Below are 14,582 nucleotides of genomic sequence, written 5' to 3'. Positions count from 1 at the left end.
ATACTAGCTAAAATTTAAATGAAGCCAAGCAAAGAAATAATACATTTAACATGGTTGGAAATTTGCTTTCACAAAACCAGTAAATCAGGGAACAATATTTGAGTCAGTTTAGTCTGACAGGAGAACACTGAACCAAGGTAGAGAGAATTTAGTTTGAGAGACCATGAAATTGATTATTTCAGGAATTGAGTCTTGAAGAAGTAGAGTACAGCACTAGTGGCATTAAAATTAAAAAAAAAAATGGTAGGACAGGTAAAAGATTTCAAAGAAATTTTGTAAGTCTTCCTTATTCACAAAAACAAAACAACTTTGGTTAATGTTGGGTTTCAAAAGGCAGGATGCCATCTGAATGAAAGAGTCTAAGAGGTAGCTGAAAATAATTGCTTGAGTTTGAAAAGGATAACAGGACTGAGCTTATAGATATGAACACCACTGGATATAAAATAGAAGTTAAAGTCATAAAATAAAATGAGGTCTCTGCATAAAAAAGTGTAGTGGTTGAGCCTTTAGGGAAGGACTTGAGATGGATCATTCAATCTGCCTCATAGTTAATGGATCCCTTTCTTTTGCAGGCTCTCAGATATATACCAAGGCATTATCAATGATACTATTTCCATCCACTAATTTCTCCATTCCATCCTCTTCTGGATATTCTTCCCCCCATCACCTTTCCCACCAGTTTCACATTTGCTGTTGACAAAGGCAGTGAAATAATTTGGGCTTTGTTGATGATTAAAGGGGTAGTTTTCTTTTCGGTATAGCAATATCTAATAGATGAAACTTTTCTCTTCAACTTTATACTTTGAGTCTGTGGTTGTGTTTGAAGAATATGACCGCTGGATTTCTAGGCTGCAATCTGTATTTTTCATTTCAGCAGAACCTTCAAATACATATTATTTCTTCTCACATTTTTATCATTTTTCTTTTCTATTCTGTATAATCAAACTTGTCCCATGCTATTTTATTCTTTTTGCTCAGAGGGTATCCATAAAAGTAGAAATCAGTAAAGGAATCTGCTTTTTCACCTTGTCCTAGGTGGGTCGTCTGGAAGTATATACTTTATGGTATATTAATGTTTATGTAGTTACAAGGAGGAGGAAGTAGTAGCAAAGAGGACTAGCAGATGGTGTGCTTCAAAGGCTGTGTTGTTGTTAAGCCAATTTAATGGCTCTTACTTGGGCACTGGGCCAGATACAAAGTCTGCATGGTCATTTTTATTACCAAGGTGATGAGTATCACAGGCTGCCTGATTCACAGTTGACTTTTGTCAACCTGTACCATGCACAACCTATATTATGGTGCACCCCAAGTGGTATGCAACAGATGCAAATGTGGAGTCATTATGGAAATGAACCTTCACTCTTATTAACTCACACAAGGTGTTTATGAGGGTCATCACGCCTTTCATTTGGCACCTATGTGAGATCTGACTCTTTCAGAGACGGTGCTAATTCATTTTCAGCAGCAATTTTTACTCTATTCACTGACTGGTCTTTTGAAAACCTCCTAAATAAATGTGGAAAACAGACAAAGTGTCTTAAAAATTTAGTAAATGACAAATGGGAAGAGAATCATTTTTCATCTGCATAATGGAGAGGGTGTCCATTGTATATAAACACTCTCCTTATTACTCAAGTCAACTATTACATTATTATTTACCTAATTTAGTAGTCAAATTCATGAATATGGACATAAACCTATCAAAGTTATACTTACAAATAGTATTTAATTTTTTTCTATTTTGAAGGAAAATACAGTTTGGCTTGACCTTGACTTTAGAGAAGGATAAAATAACAATCTAATTTTAAGTGAAATGTGTATATCTACAGGCTTTTAGAAATAAATCATAGTTAGATAAAGTAAATTGATTAATCAGAATAAATAATCAGCAGTTGGTTATATGCTCATAACTGGTAGAGATTAATTTCTAAACTTCAAAGTGCATGGGAATGGCATTTTCAAAAATCAAAAGAAAACTAGACTACTTTATTTTGAGTAAATTCATTTTAAAGGCATATCTTTCCTTTTGATTTAGGTATTTTTAAGAAATGCAAAACATTGGAAAGGCATGAAAAAAATGAGGAGTTGTAAGCACAGTAAAAAGTAAGTAAACCTCATTTACATTCTTCTAACAACATTGAGAGAAATTTTGAATTGCCAGCATAATTTAAAATATTGCTTTTACAAATTTTATTTTCAGGCATTAGTTTTGATATTTATGCATGAAACAAATGATAAACAACTTTCATTAATTTTACAATTCCACCGGGAAAAAAAGGAATACTTTTCTTACAGTGTTCTTTCCTGTAAATAATAAATTCTTACTTACAAGATGAAGTGCTATAGTTTCTATCTATAAGAGAAAGAAATGTGTGAGTGTCATAATCTTTTTGTAAACAGTGATACTTTCTAGCCTTCCCAAATGTTGTTTCAAATCCCTTACAAAATTGCATTCTAACCATTTCTGTATTAATCCTTCTGTATTTATTTAACATTTATTTCTAGCATTTTCATAGTGTACAATATCAAAAATTATTTACTTTTATGTTGAGTTATGGAGGTAAAAGATAAAAGAAGGAAGACAGTAATGACAGAATTTATCAGAGTTATATACAATATCTTAGCTGAGTCAGTCATTAGCTGGTGGTTTAAGATGAAAGTATAAAGGCACAAAATTCATAAAATAATTTCAAAACATTCAGCAATGAACATTTCAGTTTTATATTTTTGTGGACTTTATCTAAGATTGTTCCTCTTTTTTTTTTCTTTAAAGATTTTATTTATTTATTTGAGAGAGAAACATGAGAGAGAGCATGAGAGGCAAGATGGTCAGAGGGAGAAGCCGACTCCCCATGGAGCTGGGAGCCCGATAAGGGACTCGATCCCGGGACTCCGGGACTGTGACCTGAGCTGAAGGCAGTTGCTTAACCAACTGAGCCACCTAGGCGCCCCTGTTCCTCTTTCATTAAGTTTAAAATATATTTGCCATTTCAATACCTATTAATTATGAATTTTTAAAAAAGATTTTATTTTTTTAAAATTTGACAGAGAGAAAGAAATCATAAGTAGGCAGAGCAGCAGGCAGAGAGAGAGAGAGGGAAGCAGGCTTCCTGCTGAGCAGAGAGCATGATGAGGGGCTCAAACTCAGGACCCTGAAATCATGACCTGTACCAAAGGCAGTGGCTTAACCCACTGAGTCACCCAGGCACTCCCAATTATGAATTTTTTGATTACTAGAAAAATATAGATATAGTTTATTTTTCTATTAAAAGAAATCAAGGTAGATATGGTTCATTTCTATCTGTTCTTTTATGGAAACACATTTTTTTCCTACTCCTAGACAGCAATTGGCATTTTCTATGTAACCTTCCTTCACTAATTAATTAATTAGTTCTAGAAGCATATTTTTGGTTTCCCACCATGTACCAGCTCTAAAAAGAACTTCATAGTTAGCCAGGATGCCATGAGTTGGTCTTTCTTGGATGGGTATCATTTGTAAAATGCAAATGTATCTTTTTTTTTAATATAATTTTTTATTTTTTATAAACATATATTTTTAGCCCCAGGGGTACAGGTCTGTGAATCACAAGGTTTACACACTTCACAGCACTCACCAAAGCACATACCCTCCCCAATGTCCATAATCCCACCCCCTTCTCCCAAACCCCCTCCCCCCAGCAACCCTCAGTTTGTTTTGTGAGATTAAGAGTCACTTATGGTTTGTCTCCCTCCCAATCCCATCTTCTTTCATTTATTCTTCTCGTACCCACTTAAGCCCCCATGTTGCAACACCACTTCCTCATATCAGGGAGATCATATCAAATGTATCTTTTTTTTTTATTGTTTTTTGTTTTTGTTTTACTTTGTTTTGCAAATATATCCTTTTACCTGTGCTGCTATGAACTAACTATTCCCACAACTAAAATATATGGTGTATTTTTAAACTTCATTTATTTTTGAGAGTTTACAAAGAAATCACACTGTTTAAAGTTACACATTAACAAGGTTCTTTTGAGATTTTTAATTTTGAAGATAAAATATTTGGGGACTTCGTTCAATAACCTAAAACCTTAAGGTTTCACTGTCCATTTGTCCTAGTGTTAGACTAGTGAACTAAAAATGATTTTCTGAGTCAGACTGGTGCATGTTATGCCCCAATAATGGATCCATGATTAAAGGAGCGAGACTGATACAAAGTGAAGGTCAAGCAAAGCTTTGTTTCACACCAAGCATCAAGAATCTAACCGAACATTCGGGGCCGCACCTCTTACAAGAGAGGGTGACCCTTCTCTGTTTCATAGACTAGCTTTTAAGGACAAAGCCCATGCGGTCGGGCCTGGCCACACACAGGTGGCCAATGAGTTGTAACACACAGGAAACTCTACAGTGATGCTGGGTGACCAACTGAGTTACAGTTTACCCTAGAAGACATTTGAACCAGCCTATTACACCTTGATTGGGATTGGTGCCCAAAAGGCTCCCAAAAGGCAGGGCCCATACTCCTTGGTAACCAGGGAGACAGTATGCATCCCCCCACTGATAGGAGGTCTCCACCTGGCCTGACCCACCTTTGTATCTGGGCTTTGTTACCTGAAGCTGGTTTCAGGGACTTGTCTCCAAGTAAATCCCCTGGGGGAAGGGGAGCAGGGACAGTTTCTAAATAGGTCCTTACAGTGCAGACTCCTGTTTGTTCCCTTGGCTCACCTTCATCTGAAGTTTGAACAATCACATACAGTGTCTTGTCAGATTCTTTTCAGCCTTCTGCATCTATGGAAGGTAATAATAACTTTTCCCCAGAATCCAGACTTCTGTTAAACTGTGAAAGAAAGTGTTTCTCTTTAATCATTAAAATATAATATTTATGTCACATCTTCTATTTTAGGAAATGCAAATTAAAATTTACTTCTGTTCAATATCTATCGGGTTTTATTTTGAAAAATAACAAGTATTGTGTGAGATTCAAATTTGCTTAAAGTTATTATTTTTAATCCATAGGTCATAAGACATTTGTGGGTTGGGAAATTAATCGAATACTTCCTGGCCAACTTTTAAATACTAAATGAACTCAGAATACAATGAAAATTTCAGAGGACATCTTAGACATTAAGAGTATCTGTTGTTTCATTACATATGTGTGTGTTTATATTTATATATGCTAATACATATTTTGTTCTCATTCATAAAGTATTTTATGTTTAACTGTTAATCTATAACATCACTAAATAATGTGCCTGGATTCTATTATTCTGGTACCATATAAAATTATTTTGCATTGGGATAGTGTTGTCAGTTTACAAGAAAGGGCATTATAAAACAATAACAACACTATACAGAGTCTGTTGTTTATTTAATAAAGGAAGTGGTAGATACTGTTATTCCTTTAGTATCTGAACCATACTTACTACTTTGTAAGATTCCAGAGGAGAAATATACTTGTGTTTTTTGGGCTAACAGTGATTCTTCTGACAAATTTACTATTTTCATGTCTGTGTGTGTGTGTTTGCAGACAGACAGAAATCTTGAAACAACATTTGTAGGCTCTTCTCTTACAAGTAGATAGGATCTTACAGCTTGCATATTATACATTAACTTAATATTGATTTCATTTTACATTGTGAATATTTAATTCAATTTTTCTCTGCTTTAATTAGCATTTATTTTAATCTTGGCTTACATTTAGAATTTTAAAAATGAGGTATAGAATGAATAAATCCATATATAGAACATTCATATATCCATCATAAGAAATGAAAACCTGCTTGATCTGCTTCTTATAGAGTCTTTATAATAACCAGCTGATTGTCAGACTGATAATTTCAAGGCTGACCTTGAATAGGAGTTATGACAGATGAGATGACCTAAATGTTTTGGATGGGAAATATTCTTTACACACTTACATTCTTTCTTTAGAAAAATAATAAATATCTGATTTTATAGAAGAATAAATGAAACAAGATGGGATTGGGAGGGAGACAAACCATAAGTGACTCTTAATCTCACAAAACAAACTGAGGGTTGCCGGGGGGAGGGGGTTTGGGAGAAGGGGGTGGGATTATGGACATTGGGGAGGGTATGTGATCTGGTGAGTGCTGTGAAGTGTGTAAACCTGGTGATTCACAGACCTGTACCCCTGGGGATAAAAATATATGTTTATAAAAAATAAAAAATTAAAAAAAAATGTATTCAACACACAAAAATATTTTCATTTAACATAAATAATTTGTTTAGCATCAATATTAAGGTTGTAGATTCTAGAGGCTGAATCCAGGGAGTTCAAATGTTCTGTGTCACTTACTAGCTATGTCACCTGGAGCAAGGCATTAACACCGCTGTGTCGGAATACCTTATTCTTAAAGTGAGGACAATAATAAATCTATCTCTTAGAGTCATTTAGAAGATTAAAGCATTGAATATATGCAGTACTGAGAACACTATTTGGTTCACAGGAATAGCTGTATAAGTTAGCAATTATTTCCATCCTATTCCAGTCCGCATCTACAAAGCTTTTCAGAAAAACAATTCTTTTAATACCTTCTCTTTTCTTTTTCTTTTGCAAACCTCAGATCATCCTTCTACATTTCAATGACATGCCTTTCAAGAAGTTCAGAAAACCCTGCCATTTGGTTCAGTAAATTAGTTTCCTTAATCCTTTTTTGTTCCCCCTAGGTTTAGAAAACTTCAATGGAGCTTTGCTTATGTTAGAGAAAAGAGAAAATCTTAGGCAAGTGTGATAAAGAAATGACAAGAAAGATTTCCAGATGGGAAGACTATGCACTTGCTCTGTGAGTTCTGGCATCACTTAGATTTAAGTACTTCCCTTTATCTTTTGCTTTCAAACTGAAGAAATCTTTTATACTTAAAATTCTATTGATGTATGTTTCCCTTTTGCTCAAGATAATACTCAGTATACATGTGTTTTTCAGTTTTCATTATAACTGAATAGTAAGAGTTCATACTTTTTATGGTGTGTAATGAAAAAATATGATTTCTTCCTAAAACTTATTATCTCTCTTACCCATCTACCTTCACTATCTCATCGAATTTTTTCTCTCTTCCAAGTTTTGTGCTCCATTTTCCATCATATTTGGTATTACAAAAATAGAGCTGCTGTTCATCCCCTCACATAGCTCTCCTCTACAATATTGTGAGTGTATACATGAGCAAGAGTCTTGTTCTCAAAGAGTCATTACTACACTGAAGAATCAATCCACTAAGCATAGCTCTTACTTTTTGTAAAAAAGATATCGAGAAAGTATGAGATCATGTTAAAATGCTGACTTTGAAAGAGACTAAAGCTGCAGCATATAATAGGAACCATGTACTAAGAATGTCCTCTTTTCCTCACACTGTTCCCTTCCTCACACTGTTCTTTTCCTCACACTGTTCCCTTCAGAAGAGCAGAGCTATTTGTAGCCCCTAGATGCAAGTACTGAAAGCTCTCTATCTCTTGTCTACTTGTTCCTCAGGTATTAGCTGAAATACTGCTTTGTCTAACAAAGTCTTGTATTTTACCTGGCCCAAAGTTCCATGAGAATAGTTTCTTCTTTCATTATTGTATTTTCAACTTTTATTGAACTAATTGTTATATAGTAGTCATTGTTGAATTGGCTCAATCAATGAATTAAATGTAGATCTTCTTTCCTTTCTGACTGAAGGCCATAAATAATATGGATTGTGTGGAAAAGTTAGTTTTGGTTTTGTTTTTGTTTTTTGGCTTTTAACATAGGATTCACTCTTTGGAGCAACATATTACAATAAATGAAATCAGAAAACTCATTTCTATGTATCAAGTTTTAATATGAATTTTTAAAAATTCAAATGAAAAATGAATTGGCCTTAATTGAATAAAGTACTTGGGCAAGTACTACTGGTACAGTAATTTACTAAAGTTTTTGTCTTATTTAATTAAAAACTGAGTAATAATTAAAAGTTATTGTATGGATGCCAGAAAATTTAATGTAGTCTTTTCTTTTCCTTTCTTTCTTTCTTTTTTTTTTTTTTTACAATTTAATTTACTTATTTGACAGAGATCACAAATAGGCAGAGAGAGTGAGAGGAGGAAGCAGTCTCCCTGCCAAGCAGAGAGCCTGATACAGGGATAGGTCCCAGGACCCTGAGATCATGATCTGAGCCAAAAGCAGAGGCTTAACTCACTGAGCCATCCATTGAGCCACCCAGGTGCCCCTAGTGTAGTCTTTTCTATGAAAAGTTCCACGAACGGTTCAGAGAAAATATGTGAAACAAAGTAGCAAATAAATTTAAGAAATATCACATACATCATGTTGTTTTAGAAAGTCACAATTCACATTAATTTATTAAAACCTCTGAGAAATCTTACAATAAAGAGATATGCAGCCTTTAAAATGTATTTACTAAATGTGTTTGACCGCATTAACAACGCAGGGATTAGTGTTTCAAGGAAACACTTTGGAGAACATATAGGGAATAATTTGTATCATTTTTATGTACATCCTGAGGAAGGAAAATAAAGAAAATGTTTTTAAGAGAAACATAGTGCTCTCTTACAAGTTGAATTCCTCATAATAGAAAAAATTAAACTTTTAACACCTACAGGAGTTGTTCCCCTAGAGTTAGGCATATGGGAAAGTAAATAAAAAAGCAGGTCTGAAGTATGAGATCAATAAAAGGGGAAATGGGACGGATGAATCTAGCAGTGATTGCATTCAAGGAGGTAATCATTAAATAAAGTGAAATAGAACTGCAGGCTGAAGAATCGGGCATTAGGAGTGGAATCAGCTTGAACTGAAAGACATCTATACTTTTTGCTTCAAGTGAAAATAACAAAAAGGAGAAATTTTATAACTCTTCCCAGTTGTCTCCTTACTTATTTTTCTCAACCAGTGGATGCAGATTCATTTCCTTAACCTTGCACCTTGACTAATGGGAACTTTCAGAGCCATTTAGATCACCACAAAAAAGAAATATTTTCACAGGTTTTGAGTCTAAACATCAAGCTATTTTTGAGAACAGATTGATGACCTTTATTTGTCATGTTTCCCAAATGGAAGTCAGAAGTATTGAATTCTCTCATTGTACTGTATATTTTAGGAAAATGTGATCTCTTAAGTACAATGGGAGGCTTGCAATCTCAACATGTAGTGTTCTGAAGTTACATATTTTCACTACATTCTATATCACCTACTAAACCTCTCCAAACACAAATGGGAGTGTATTTCAGCAGTGATATTTCCTGAAAACTAAAGAAGAATTTTTATAGATATTAATAGCAGTTACGGGGAAAGTATTGGTAAATTCTAATATTTATAAAGAACCATTACATTGTAACAAATAGAATAGAATTGGGAAACAATATATCAAAGGTCTGTACTTGATTATCATGGAATTCTATTAATAAAAACAAAATTAGTAAACAGAAAACTTCTAATAGCCTCTAAGGAGCAGAATCAAGATGCCAGGATTTATGGAAACTATAGCCAGAATCTACTGTCACTTACTAATGGCTTAGCAAAAATGGATAGATTGGGGGTGCCAAGGTGGCTCAGTCAGTTGAGTGTCTGCCTTCAGCCTAGGTCATGATCTAGGAGTCCTGCGTTGAGCCCTGGGAAAAGCCTGCTTCTCCCTCTCCCTCAGCCTTTTCCCCCTGCTCATTCTCTTTTTCTCTCTTGCTTACTCTCTTTCAAATAAATAAACAAACTCTTCTAAAAAATGGATAAATTAGGAATTAATTTATTTTAAAAAAAACTACTTGTTGAGTACCTATGTAAAGATCATTAGACTAAGCACCGAGAACATCATAGTTAACCTGGAATATATGGTTCTAGAACTCAAGAATCTTACCATCTGATGAGGAGTATAAAAAAGAAGGCAGAAAGAAAAATTTGTAGAACATATTTAATGATAAACGGTATGAAATAGCTTCTATTGGAGAAGGTTGTGAGTCAGAGAAGAATTTTTAGAGAAACTGACATTTAATTTATAAACCAAAATATAAGTAAGTGCTAGAAAGATTAAGATGTGAAAAGAAGATGGATTAAGGCAGAGAAAGGAAAATAACATGTAAAGCCCTGAACGTAAGGGAAATCACAGAGCATAATAGATGGGAGCATTCGAGAGTGAAAATAGGATCAGAGTACTAAGTAACTGTAGTGTTCCAGCAAAACATGAGTTGGAATAAACTATGGGAAAGGTAGAAATAACAGAATGAGAAGAAGGGTTTGAAACATATTTAATAATATTAATAGTAGGTAGAAGAATATCCAACTATTATTAAGCACTGCCTGTTAGACACTGTAGTGAATGCTTTCATGCATTATGGCATTTATTCCTCCCAAATTTCTATGAATTAGATTTTTTTTTATTAAGACAATTTTTTAAGAAGAGCTTAAAATTCTCAGCAAAACTGAGGGGAAGATACAGAGATTACTTCCTGTTCTCACATGCATAACCATTCTCATTATCAACATTCCCCACCATTGTGGTGCATTTTGTACAACTGATGAACCTGCAACATTATTATCACCCAAATAAAATTTACATCAACATTCATTCTTAGTGCTATACATTTCAGGGGTTTGGATAAATATATAATGGCATGCATCTATCACCATAGTATCATACATAGTATTTTCACTGCCTTAAATACCCTCTGTGTTCCTCCTATTTAATTAATTTATTTATTTTTTAAAATTTTTTTAATATTTAATTTTTAAATTGTAAAATTTTCTCTTCTTTGGCCAATGGGAGGTTACTAACCTTACTTAGCTACTAAGTCCTTTTGAAACCAAGTGCATTTGCTATTCTGGGTCTTTAGCCTCTCCAACAGGGATTTTGATCAGGATTACATTGAATCTATGGACTAAATAAGGAAGAACTGACATTTTGACAATATTGAGTCTTGCTATACATGAATGTAGAACATCTATTTACTTCTTCTTTGACTGAGGTAGATATTTTTAAATGAGAAATTTTATTTTAAAATTATGTCTTAAAAGAGTTTAAAAATAAAGAATCTAAGACTCAATGAAGCTCAAGGTCACATAACACCAAGAGAGGAATAGGGATTTAAATCCAGGGTCTGATTCTCAAGTCCATTCACTTCTCCACTCTATTAGGAGAGAAGCAATTAATTTGATGTAGGGAATGGAGAAAGAGAAGGGCTAGAAGTATTGTGTTTAGTTTTCTTGTTCAGCTGGGTTAATAATGCCATTTGATGAGGTAGGAAATATGAGAAGAAGATTAGGGTGGGAAAAATGAGTTAAAGGATAGCTATTCCATGTATGAAATATTCTTGGGGTATACAACTATAGATATTTTTATCTATGTGACACAAATAGAAGTATAGAAGTATACATTTTCACTAGATAGTTGAAATATACATCTGGAGTTCAGAAGATAGAATGTAGCTATACATGTAGATTTAGGAATTGTTTGTATAAATAGCAGAGGAGAGCCAGAATTTATTTCCACTGGTGAGTCTAGAATATTAGCATTATAAAAAAACAGTGATGAGGTAAAAAATATGCCTTGATTGATGATGGGTACCAGGAATTGATATATGTGGCACTTCTAAATGTTCTCACTTAGCCTGTCATTCAAAAGGATGATTTGCAAAACACAAGAGATGTCCATTTATACATTCACTAATTCATTTAATCATTCATTTTCTGTGACACACATAACCACTGTAATAACCTAATTCAAGTGCACAATTTATTCAGAAAACCTATAATGGAAGATTATATGGTACAAAAATATATTTCATTTTTCTTTGCTTTCAGGCCAGAACAAATGAGTTTAATTCTTTTCTGAGACTAGATTCTGTATAATCGTCATTTGGGGAGCAAAGTGACTCAGTGAATCTGTGTACATTAACAAAAAAACTAGCATTATTCAAAAGGAAACTAAGGCTGTATAATGTCATAGAATACTAATTGATAAGGTACTGACAAGCAAAAAGCACTTCCCAAAAAGGGACATTTCTAAAAGCTACATGTTAAGGCTTCAAAATGTTACACACTCATAAATATCATGCCAGTGGTAGACTCTCAGAAAATATTTAAACTTCTATTAGGACAAGGGGAACCAATATGCTACCTTTTTAGACTTGCAGAAGGTTTGTTTGTTTTTTAGTAACTATTAAAGCTGCTATTGTTTCTCTTAATTCTTTGTGTGTCTGTCAATAAAACAACAATTTAAGAATATTCTAAATGACAAAGATAATTATTGAATAATTCAACCAACTTTCCTGTTATAGTTTGAGTGAAAATTTTTCTCCACTGACAGCTAAGTTTCTTTTACACGTTCAAACTTTATATTACTGAATTACAGAAGAATCTGAATATGGTATTTGACTACTTTTTTTTCTTTTTTTTTAAGATTTTATTTATTTATTTGACAGACAGAAATCACAAGTAGGCAGAGAGGCAGGCAGAGAGAGTGGAGGAAGCAGGCTCCCTGCTGAGCAGAGAGCCTGGTGATGATGATGATGATGATGATGCAGGGCTCAATCCCAGGACCCTGGGATCATGACCTGAGCCAAAGGCAGAGGCATTAAGCCACTGAGCCACCCAGGGGCCCTGTATTTGACTACTTTTATACATCACTGATATCAGTGTAATTATTTTTCTTGTTGATATAGAGATTTTGCTCAGACTACATGCCTTGTTAATTACATACATAATACTGTTTTCAGAAATACATATCACATGTTCCTTGTGGAGTTGAGCATGTTCCTAATATTATTCTTGAATAAGGTGAACAAACCCATTTGAGATTCCTATAGAATTTTAGATTTGTTCTTTTGAATTGTCTGGGAACCAAGTATGTTTGATTACTGAAATCTACCCAGGATATTTCCTTGAATTAAAAAATCTACAAACTGTTTCATAATAATCTGGAATCACTAAAGTTTGTATAAACACATTATTCTGTTTGCTTTGGTAACAGTATTGGGGAAGAGCTTTTATTCAATAGTCCTTCCATGTGGAATGTTACTTATTAAAATAAAATTCCTGGCTTCTCTCTACCTTGTCAGTCTTTCATCTATTAGCTGACTGGTGAGGTTGAAAAGAGGAATTGGTCATGAACAGCTAAATCTCTTTGTCTTTTTGCATCTAGGAATCTGCACAGAAGAAGCATCCTTCTGTGCTGCCTTTCTATGCTTTATGGTTTATTAAAAAAAAAAAAAAGATGAGAGAGCAGACATTTTGAGTGTAGAGTCCCAAGAAGAAAAAGAGAAGAAGAAGCTGACTTATGCCTGACTAATCAGTCTAATGATGGAGTACAATCAGAATTAGGAAATTCATTTTGTCGAGCCACATTCTAAGATTTCTCTTTCATTGGTAATAAAGTTAAGATTTTGTTCTAAATATGATGTCTTTCATTTATCAATTAGTTCAGAACTTGGGTAGAAAAGAAGAGTATAATATTTTGAGGCTTCTTAAAATTGTACAAGAGTAAAAAATTAAATTCAATAAGAATGTATGAGCATTTATGAGATAGTCATCACTGTCCTAGATGCTGTGGAGAGAAAATAGAGTATATAATATTCCCTGACCCCCAGAGCTTATTATTGGGTGGAATAAAAGCTAGTATGTGTGAAGCAAATGGAGATCAAGGGGTTATGAATGCAATAAGAATGTAGAGGAAGGTGAGGCAGTTGGAGCTGGAGCAATTTTATATAGTTTTATAGAGGTGACAGATAAAGGTAGCAAAGATGGAGGGTAGAAATTATAGATCACAGTTAATGATTAGGGAACACTGTAGATGATTATTCTGGAGACATGGACAACCCCTGCCTGATTGCAATGGAATAGAGCTTTAATTCTTGGTCAAAAATGGTTTCAAAATAAAGAACTATATTTATCAAGAACATGGAGTGAAAGCACCACTTTATATATATATGTTTTGTAATCTCCCCTAGGCTCTAAATTTGATACACTGCTATGATATGATTGATCATGTTTCTTCATTATTTAGTTGCATTTTTACTGTGTGTGGCTTTGCAGTAAATATTCAGTCTTCATAACACCTTTGCAAAGAGACATTTACCTAGGGCTCTTTTCTAGAATCAGACTACAATGAAATCCCATCACGAGGAAGTACAATAAAAAAGTTTATTATTTGTACATCACTACCAATAGACTTAATGATACATATTTCCCCATAATGGAAATATATGATAGCACTGAAGAAAGGGAATCCCATGAGCTTCTTGTAATGTTGTTATTTTCAAACTGGAACAAATTCATTCTAATTTGTACACCTTATTATTTGTCGCACCGAATAGCCTCATTGGTTCTCTACTGAGCTACTTCTGTTGAAGTAGATTTTAATTTTGATCACTCCAGCCAAAAGCACATATATGATGAACTGTGATCATAAATGACAAGATGGTGATAAATATGAAATTAAAGCAGACTTCTAATTCTGTCGACTGTTGCTGTTATGCTTACTTGGTTCTTGGAACTGTAAGCTCACAGAACAAGAGGCATTAATCACAAGCATCATGGGGTAATCTGTTCTGACAGAGCACCATGTGTGCTCATTAAATGCAGTGATTCTTTCATTCCTTTAATCTTACTTACTTCCTTTTATGATTC

The sequence above is a fragment of the Mustela putorius genome, unplaced genomic scaffold (assembly GCF_011764305.1).
Source record: "Mustela putorius furo isolate JIRA1106 unplaced genomic scaffold, ASM1176430v1.1 tig00000056_pilon_pilon_pilon, whole genome shotgun sequence".
Taxonomy (NCBI): Eukaryota; Metazoa; Chordata; class Mammalia; order Carnivora; family Mustelidae; genus Mustela; species Mustela putorius.
This window is presented reverse-complemented; position numbering follows the sequence as displayed.